The sequence below is a fragment of the Pseudophryne corroboree genome, chromosome 1 (assembly GCF_028390025.1).
Source record: "Pseudophryne corroboree isolate aPseCor3 chromosome 1, aPseCor3.hap2, whole genome shotgun sequence".
In the NCBI taxonomy this organism is placed as follows: domain Eukaryota; kingdom Metazoa; phylum Chordata; class Amphibia; order Anura; family Myobatrachidae; genus Pseudophryne; species Pseudophryne corroboree.
The window spans coordinates 630,938,123-630,948,661 of NC_086444.1; the positions used below are offsets into that span (position 1 = coordinate 630,938,123).

At 43.4% G+C, this 10,539-nt stretch overlaps 1 long non-coding RNA gene across 1 annotated transcript; it reads right to left on the reverse strand.

Annotated features, from left to right (window-relative positions):
• Positions 1-2,009: 2,009 nt before the first annotated feature.
• On the reverse strand, positions 2,010-4,051 carry LOC134929175 (uncharacterized). The gene is made up of 3 exons (XR_010178383.1): positions 3,548-4,051; positions 2,522-2,630; positions 2,010-2,431 (listed from the first exon to the last, which is right to left on the reverse strand). It is a non-coding gene; the product is annotated as an uncharacterized LOC134929175 (long non-coding RNA).
• Between the last annotated feature and the right edge of the window lie 6,488 nt (positions 4,052-10,539).

A 10,539-nucleotide genomic window follows, 5' to 3' on the forward strand; every position in this document is an offset into this window, starting at 1 on the left:
GCGAAAGTTGTTGCTGCTGTCAATAGTGAGGGGGTGGTCAAGCGGACGGAGGACACGTGCCGCAAACGGTACTATGACATAAAGCAACGTGTCAAGTCCAAAATGGCCAAGGAGGCCAAGTCGGCTCGGAAAATCGGTGGTGGGCAGCCCTATATTGCAAGATATCTGGAGTATGAGGAGCCCATGCGGAGTGTAATCCCTCCAGAAGTTGTCTCTGCAACCCATGTCCGGGATACAGATAGGCCCAGGAAGAATGGTGAGCATGTGTATTTGCATTTACATTCTATGGTTTGTTTTTTTAAATGTGTCATGTGACGTTGCATATTACTCCCATCTTCAAGTGTGTGTCAGCAAATACATTGTTTTGGTTAATGTTTTATACAAAAGCCAATGTAACATCTTACTTTATTGTATGTCATGTGTTTTTCTGACAGATATTTTGCATGTGTAGTTTGGACTTGGTGTGTCTCTGAATTGTCCTGCAATAATGTTTTCCTTTTGGCCGATTTTTCAATTAAAATTGTGACTATGTTTTATATTTAAGTGATCCATGTGCAATGTTTTAAAAACAGTGGTTGTCATGTTAGAGGCTGGAGTACTGGAAAGTGGCTTGGAATCCACTTACCGTATATACTCGAGTATAAGTCGACCCGAATATAAGCCGAGATACCTAATTTTACCACAAAAAAATGGGAAAAATGACTGACTCGAGTATAAGCCTAGGGTGGGAAATGTACGGTGCCAGGGGTGTTCATGCTCAGGGTGTCATGCTCGTTGCCAGGGGTTTCATGCGGTAGGTGTTATGCTTGTTGCCAGGGGGTAATGCTTGTTGCTAGGGTTGTGCCCCCAGTGCCACATATACCCCCAGTAACAGATATCCCCCCACAGTGCCAGATAAAAACATGCTGCCGTTGCTTTGCCCCCAGTAGTTATGCCCCTTCTTTGCCCCCAGTAGTTGTGCCCCTCTTTCTTTGCCCCCAGTAGTTGTGCCCCCTTTCATTGCCCCCAGTAGTTGTGCCTCCTTCTTTCTTTGCCCCCTGTTGCAGTGCCCCCTTCTTTCTTTGCCCCCTGTTGCAGTGCCCCCTTCTTTCTTTGCCCCCTGTTGCAGTGCCCCTTCTTTCTTTGCCCCCTGTTGCAGTGCCCCCTTCTTTCTTTGCCCCCTGTTGCAGTGCCCCCGTCGCCGCTTACAAACACACACACAAAAACAATACTTACCACTGCCCCGCTCCTGCTTCCCGACCGCTTCTTCTGCTGCTGCGCTGCTCCGCTCCGTCCGTCCGCTCGCTCCATCCGGCCGCCGCTCTGTGCGGCCGCCCACTCCCCGGCACCCGATCATCTCTATGGGAGAGACGTCATGACGTCTCTCCCATAGCAACGCGCACAGACACTAGAGGTCAATAATGACCTCTAGTGTCTGTCCTGGAGCCGGCTGCAGCGGACGCCCACACAGCCCACGGCGTCTGCTGCAGCCATTGACTCGAGTATAAGCCGAGGGGGGCTTTTTCAGCACAGAAAAATGTGCTGAAAAAGTCGGCTTATACTCGAGTATATACGGTACATGTGTAGTGTCATTATTAGATAATGTTAATTATTTAATTAAATTAACAATAATTTTATTTTATTTTTTTGCTTGTATTTGTACCGTGACACCACACTGCAGTGTAATATTTGTGAAAAATTGCTAAATTTTGTTTTGGCTCATATAGTGGTAATGTGTCTTTGGAGTGCCACATCACAGAGCAATTTATATATTGCATCTGTAATATTTTTCCTTTCAATACAAAATGAAGATGTGTGTGTTTATTTTTGTGTTTTTTTTCTTTAACTTGTGGCCTATGTCAGTGTCCTGTACATGTTTTCCTGTGTTGATGTTGCCATAGTGCATATGTGTTTTGGTCAATGTTTTTGTTTTTTTTGTTTTTTATTTTTGTATTTCCGGTCCTTATGTTTTTTTTAAAATAAAAACCAAGCATTTCTTCAAGAATAAATGTTTATAAGCATAATGGGTGGATGTATACACAATAGCATGATTAAATTTTTTTTTATTTTTATTTTATACAGTGTTTGAAAAAAGCAGTACTACTCGTCGGCCAGTAACTCCTATCACATCTGATGATGACGCTGCGGAAGCAGGTAAAGTGTCCATTGTAGTATAGGGTATGCTTGTAAAGGAATGGCCATAACAAAATTGCACTTTCATTAAAAGGTCCATCAAAAGAAGTATGGAGCAGCAGAAGTGGCAATTCTGAAAGACATCACCACAAAAAACCTGTGGCCGAAAAGAAAGCAAGGTCGTATGTCCCGGCCCAAACACAGCAGGCTACCCCGCCACGAAGATTATCGTCCGTATGTTCTGTCCTACCACTCCAAATTTTGGACACACGTCCAAGACGTCATCCACACTCCCCTCATCTTGATTGTGAGTATCAAACTGAAAAAAAAGTGTGTAAAATTTCAGTACGTAATCAAAATATTTCATACCCGCATTAAGTCAAAACACATCAAAAACGTAAATACTTACCGCAGTAAGTAAAAGCTGAAATGTAATCCAAGCTAAATGTCCTTGTCCACATCCAGTAAAGATATGTATGTCCACTTGAGCCATACAGTATGACATTGTGTGTAAGATGCTGCAACAAAAAAGCATGTTGGTTTTATTGCAAAAAGTAAGGTTTTTCCACATTTCACATGTGTGTTTGAGGTAACATTGCAAAATACATATAAAAACATTACTATGTTTGTTTGAACAAATCTATAAGGTAACACTGTGTATTCCAATGTGTTTTTATGGTGGAGTATGTGTGAGCTACAATAAAACTGAAGTGTTTGCTTTCACAATTAAGTAACCAGACACATTTGCCACAAACAGGCATATGTATGTATTTAAGCTATGAGTGATGATGTTGCTAGGCAGAATAGTTGTAAGCAACAGTGAATCACATGTGTTCCATGTGTAGTGATTTGTTATCATTTCTCAAACATATGGATAGCTAATGGAGATTTGTTTAACATTTCAGCTTCTAGTCCTGGGAACAGCATCCCTCCGCAACAACAGCAACACAGTGACATGGAGGAGACAAACATCTTAGAAATGCAGCCATTAATGCAAGGAATGAGCCCCCCAGCACCTGTGAGTACACCACCACAGCAAAGCACACCACCACAACACAGCCCAACACCACCAGGAACACAAGGCCCTGATCAGGTGTTTTGGACCATTTGGGCTAGACAGCAGGCCATTAATGAAGATTGCCTGCGTAAGCAGACACAAATGTTTGCAAGCCTACCATCTCACCTCAGAAGAATATCAAGAAATCTGAGTAGACAAAATAAACAAACAACCAGAATAGGCAATACCATGGAACTCATGCGTACAGACATTACACAGGTCATGGGCAACTTACAGTGCATAATGGAAGAACAGCACAGACAACAGCAAAGTTATATGAGCATTTTTCAAAACAATCAAAAGATTAATGAAAGTTTATTCCGAATAGTAGACAATCAAAATGCTGCTACACGTGATCTCAATGCCACCCTCACTAACCTGAATGAAACACTCAGATGCATGCACCAACAGCAAACAAGCAGCAGTTCTGGTACGACTACTCCAAATATCACGCCAGTCTCATCACCACCAAGACGCTCCACCAGAGCACGACAACGTGACAGTGCTAAAGGCAAAGGGCAGAGCAAGCAGCCACCCAAAAAAATGTGAAAAAAATACAAGTTAGACATTTGGGATAAGTAACGCAAAATAGTTAGTAAGTGTACTTTTGGCGAAAAATATATAACACTTAGCTCCTTGACACTTTTTTCAACATCATTAATTATAAGTGCTACAAACAAAAACAAAATTTGTACGCACATTTATTCTTTACCATTTTTTTTGGTATTGGAGGAGGGAAATGTTGATGGAGCCACACATACATGTTAGCAGGAAGTAAACTGACCACTTGATTTTTTTCTAATCATTACTCTTTCTAGATTCCAATCATTCTCTTTTCCTGCAGACACAATAATTGGCAGCCAGGCAGAATGTCTTTAGCAGGAAGTAAACTGACCACTTGATTTTTTTCTAATCATTACTCTTTCTAGATTCCAATCATTCTCTTTTCCTGCAGACAATCCAAATTACAATGTTATTGATACATATTTTAGCTTTCTTCTCTATACAACATTACAAGAAGAACACAATTGAGTTGCGTAAAAAACTTGTAATATGTTGGCTTTGTTTTGTTTTAAAAACATTGTCAAAATGAATGTCAGTATTGTTGGGACATGTTTGTGTGTGTTAAAAATTAGTAAGAATATTTTTACACATGATGCTGAAACAAACAAATACAGGTTGAGTCTCCCTTATCCAAAATGCTTGGGACCAGAGGTATTTTGGATGTGATTGGAGGTGTCCAAGCCAGGTGGTGTGATCGTTCATCTTTGTTATTGATACATATTTTAGCTTTCTTCTCTATACAACATTACAAGAAGAACACAATTGAGTTGCGTAAAAAACTTGTAATATGTTGGCTTTGTTTTGTTTTAAAAACATTGTCAAAATGAATGTCAGTATTGTTGGGACATGTTTGTGTGTGTTAAAAATTAGTAAGAATATTTTTACACATGATGCTGAAACAAACAAATACAGGTTGAGTCTCCCTTATCCAAAATGCTTGGGACCAGAGGTATTTTGGATGTGATTGGAGGTGTCCAAGCCAGGTGGTGTGATCGTTCATCTTTGCTCCATTTTAAAAATAAGTTTTATCATTTGTTATTAGGACATTCCTGTGGGAATATTTTTATGAATATTTTATGGAATAAATCCGTTTTTTGCATCGATCTTTCTGTCTGGCTATTTGGAGAGTGAAAGAAACCGTGATATGATTACGAACACCTGTTTAACTGTGAGTTGGGGTACGCTGTGATTCGAAGTACTCACTAAAAGAAACCTTTATAGGCTTCATTCACCCCTAGTCATTGTGAGTTGGGGTACGCCCTTTAGACGGTCTTTTCTGACTATATATTCACACAAAGATACCTTTATATGTTTACAACATACATTTCTATTGTGAGTCCAGGTACGCTCTTTGTTTACTTAATTTTCTGAAGATTTGGTGGAGGCTCAGCACCCACTGTTCATTTAATAAAGAACCACTGGGGTGAAGTGTGATCTAGTGAAGACATACTACACCATTGTATCATATTCTTTTACATGTCATGATTCCTGATGTGAATGGAGGATTGGAGTCTCCACCTTAAGAAGTAGAGGAAAAACGCCTTCAATTGCAACCTTTCTCCTCACATTCATAAGGGAAGGTTTGAATTTTATCTCCCAGCGCTTGATGTTATATGTTTGCCCATTTTTGTATCCATTTCACCAGGAAGTGTTTCTATCTCTAGTGGGCCGCTGGGGAATGCCCGTCGTAGACCTAATGGCGTCTCGTCTCAACAAGAAGCTTCCTCACTGCGGCTCGCGGACTCAGGATCCTCAAACATGTCTAAATCGATGCTCTGACAGCTCCGTGGGTGTTTCAACTGGGATGCGTGTTTCCGCCAATCCCACTGATTCCACGTCTACTTCAACGCATTCGGCGAAAAGGTCTCTAATCATTCTGGTGGCTCCAGATTGGCCACGCCGACAGTGGTACACTCTTCTGCGTGGCATGATCGTCGGGGAACCCTTTCGTCTCCCCCTGCGACCAGATCTTCTTCTTCAAGGACCTTGTCGCCACCCAGATTTAAGTCGGCTTTGACGGCTTAGTTCTTGAATCCAACATTTTAAGAGCAAAAAGGTCTTTCTCGTTCTGTTGTACAGACGATGATTCAGGCTAGGAAACCGGTGACTTCTGGCATTTACCGTAGGGTATAGCGTATTTACATCACTTGGTGCGAGAAGCGGGACTTGACTCCGCATTTGTTTAAACTTCCTCGTCTTCTATCTTTCCTTCAGGAGGGTCTCAATAAAGGTCTCAGACTTTCTTCACTAAAGGGTCAGGTTTCGGCCTTGTCGGTTCTTTTTCAAAAGAAACTGGCGATCATTCCAGAGGTTCAGACGTTCCTTCAGGGGGTACTTCGGATTCAACCACCTTTTATTCCTCCGGTTCCTCCCTGGGATTTAAACTTAGTCCTTACGGCCCTTCAAAACCCTCCGTTTGAGCCGTTGGAATCTGTTGAACTACGTTATCTAACACTAAAAGTTGTTTTTCTTTTGGCTATTGCCTTAGCTAGACGAGTGTCTGAGTTGGCGGCTCTTTCTTGCAAACCACCATTGTTAGTATTTCATGATAACCGGGTGGTTCTGAGGACTAAGCCTTCTTTCCTTCCGAAGGTTGTTTCGGCCTTCCATTTAAATCAGGACATTGTCCTTCCAGCATTTGCTCAGTCTTCTTCTTCCGGGGAAAACTCCCATTTGGCTCTTTTGGATGTTCTTAGGGCCTTGCATATTTATTTGTCTCGCACGGAATCTTTCCGTCGTACGGATACCTTGGTTTTGAATGATGCTCCCAAACGAGGTTGGCTGGCGTCCAAGAACACCGTGGCCCGTTGGGTAACTTCGGCCGTCAGACAGGCATACGTGTCTCTTCAAATGTCTCAGTCCCTGACTCAATTAGCGCTCATTCGACTAGAGCTGTTGGAGCCTCTTGGGCTGTTCGCGGTGGTGCATCTATTGAGCAGCTGTGCAGGGTGGCGACCTGGTCGTCAGTCCATACTTTCACAAAGTTTTATCGTTTTCATACTTTTGGTTTAGAGACTGCCTCTGTTGGGCATCACATTTTACAGACGGATATACCGGCTACGTCTCCCTTCTCTCATTAGCTTGCTTTGGGAAATCCCACAAGTAACGGCGCAGTGTCCCCCAGATGGATGACAGAGAAATAGGGATTTTTGTTTACTTAACGTAAAATCTCTTTCTCTGAGTCCATCTGGGGGACGCTGCGATCCCTCCCGTAGGTTTGTCTGGTTTATTTGGTTATTTTTTAGTTTCTGGTCTATCTCCTTTGGCTTGGCTAAACGTTAACTGAGCTGATGGCTGCCCAGGAAGGAGATGAGAGGGGTTAGAGGGGGGAGGAGGCAGTTTGTTTGATAGGTTCTGTGCCAAACTCCGCTACCACACATCTCTAACCCACAAGTAACGGCGCAGCGTCCCCCAGATGGACTCAGAGAAAGATTTTATGGTAAGTAAACAAAAATCCCTATTTTTCCCTGTCTGGGGCAGTCATAAGACCTCGACCTGTTTCTAGTTCAGAAGCCAAATGGGTCATTCCGGCCCATTCTCAATCTCTAAGTGCTGAACAAATACATTTGGGTACCTCAGTTTTATATGGAGACTTTACGTTCCCTCATTTTGGCCATGGAGCCAGGGGATTATATGGTATGCCTGGATATACAGGAGGCTTACCTACATGTTCCTACAGCACTGTCCCATCAGTGCTAGCTCAGGTTCACTATCCTCCAACAGCATTTTCAGTTCCAGACCATACCTTTTGGGTTAGCCACAGCCCCCAGAGTATTTACCAAGATAATGGTGGTAATGGCAACTTATCTCCACCAGCAGGGGATAAGAATTTTTCCATACCTCGACGATCTTTTAATCCTGCCACAGTTGCAAGAATTGCTCCTATGTCATCTGCAACAGACAATAACATGTCTGCAAAGGCACGGGTGGCTTATAAATTGGGCAAAATCGTCTCTGGTTCCGTCACAGCAGATGACTTACTTGGGGGCTGTACTGGATTCAAGCATTCAGAGAGTATTTTTACCTCTGAACATGATATCCAAAGTTCAGTCAAGCAGGGACGTGCAGTGAGCTAAATAGCTCAAGAGGCACTGGCTAGCACCAGAGCCAGATTTACATGCAATATATGAGCCAAAGCATACATCTGGGCATTATACACAGGTGCAACAGTAGAAACTCCTAGAAATTTGGTGAGTTTTGATCAGAGATGTGTGGAAAAGTTAGCCAGGTGAGGCACTGCCTCACCTGCCATAGACTTTTTACTCCAGAGTTTTGGCTATAAAAATTATTAGAATAATGCAAAGAAAATATTTCAAACATTCTTTGTATTTTTCATATACTTTATACAGTTAAAACTCTGGCACAAACGTTAGTATGACAGGAAAGGCTCTGCCTCACCCCACCGCACGTCACTGCAGTCAAGGATTCAGGAGCTGCTACAAAGGGTATCCATTCACACAGCAATGCGTGTGATGGGATTGATGGTGTCAACATTCGACATGGTGGAGTATGCTCAGTTCCACTTGAGGCCTCTGCAGCATCTGCTCCTTGCCAAATGCAATGGGTGTCGCCAGATGATAAAAACGCAGACTATGGTCCTTACGGTGGAAGTAAGGAGGTCGTTAGCCTAGTGGCTACAAACATCCCATCTGGACAAAGTGAGAAACTTTTGGATATCAGATTGGGAAATTCTGACAACAGATGCCAGTCTCCAGGGCTGGGGAGCAGTGTCAGGAAGGTTTTCGTTTCCAGGGGCAATGGAAAAAGGAAGAAGGTTGCCTGCCAATAAATAAATTGGAACTTCGGGTCATATACATGGCACTGATTCAGGCAAAGGACATCCTTCTGGGGTAACCAGTTCTGATCTGCTCGGACAATGCAACGGCAGTAGCGTACCTCAACAATCATGGAGGAACTCGTAGCCAAAAAGCTATGAAGGAGGTAAGTCACACATTAAAGTGTGCAGAACTTCATCATCCAGCCTTGTCCGCAGTGTTTGTTCCGGGAGTCCTAAACTGGGAAGCGGATTCCCTCAGTTGACACGTCATTCAGGCAAGCGGATGGGCTCTACACCTAGAGATCTTCCAGACTCTAGTCGACATGTGGGGGTTACCAGAGATAGATCTCATGGCGTCCCGTCAAAACAACAAAGTTCTCGCATACAGTTGAAGAACAAAGGCTCCCAGAGCGATCTTTGTGGATGCCCTGTTGGTGAGATGGGACTTTCGTCTGGCCTACGTGTTTCCACCAATCACCTTATTACCCAGGGTGGTGAGAAAGATAAAGCAAGGAAAGGGTGCCGTGACACTAATAGCTCCGGCTTCGTCCAGAACACATTGGTACACATCTGCAGAGAATGTTGATGGATGCTCCATTCCTGCTCCCTCAACGTCCAGATCTACTGACGCAGGGTCCTTGTTAATCACAGACATCTGGATCGACTGTCTTTGACAGTGTGGCTCTTAAGACGTCTATCCTGAAGTCAAGAGGATTCTCACAACAGGTAATCCAAACAATGCTCAGAGCAAGGAAACCTTCCTCAGCTTGAATTTATCACCGAATATAGCAAACCTATATTCATTAGTGCAGTGAATAGAAAATGGACCCTAGGTCTTTCAGAGTTTCCGGGGTCTTAGCATTCCTTCAGGCAGGAATGGATAAAGGTTTGAAGGTGCCTTCCTTCAGAGTGCAAGTGTCAGCATTAAGTTTAGTCCTAAAGTCCCTTCAAGTTGCCCCATTTGAACCATTTAATAAAGTGGTTCTTAAATGGTTGACAGATAAAGTTCTTTTTCTACTGGCCATGGCGTCAGCTAGAAGAGTGTCAGATTTAGAGGCATTGTTATGTCGTCCTCCATTTTTGATCTTTATCCAGATAGAGCGGTTCTCAGAACTAAATCTGGGTATCTTCCCAAGGTGGTGTCTAAATTTCACCGTAACAAAGAAATTGTATTCCTGGCTTTCCAGGAACCGGCCTTTCTGCGGGATATGCAGCGCTGGATGTGGTCCGTGCCTTGAGGATCTACGTGGATCATACCAGTGCCATCAGAAAGACAGATTCTCTCTTCATTCTCTACGGATTTCACAAGAGAGGATGGCCTGCTGATAAGCAGACCCTGGCGAGGTGGCTTCGGATGACTATTTCAGAAGCATATTCTCTTGCTGATCTCCCTGTTCCGGCTAATGTCTCTGCTCACTCTACTCATAAGGTAGGTCTATCATGGGCAGCACAACGTGGTGCTTCAGCAGAACAGATATGTAAGGCAGCCACATGGTCTTCCATTAACACATTCTTTAGACATTATGCCGTGGATACCTTTGCCTCTCAGGACGCTGAATTCGGGTGAAGGATTCTCCTGTCCAATCAGGAGCGTCCCCACCACTAAATTGCTTTTGGAAATCCCAATGTTATCCGGTGTATAACCTTTGGACCCTGCCAAATATACGTTATGGTAAGAACTTACCGTTGATAACGGTATTTCTCCTAAGTCCACAGGGACCCCACCCTGATGCACCCAATTTGAGGATGTTTTTACTCACTCACCACTTCCTGCTTGTACGGAAGGGTGTGCATGTGTGTTCTTTCTCGCCTGATTAGGGCTATCTATGATTCTCCTGCCTTGAGCTTTGGGAAAACTGATTTTTCTGAGCCAGGACGCGGGGATATATGGACGGGCCCTGTCATGCTGGAAGGCCGAAAAGTTTTGACCGATTGGTGCAAATCCACTGTCGCTTCAACATATCCCAATATTATCCTGTGGATTTAGGAGAAATACAGTTATCAATGGTAAGTTCAAGCTTGCAACCAA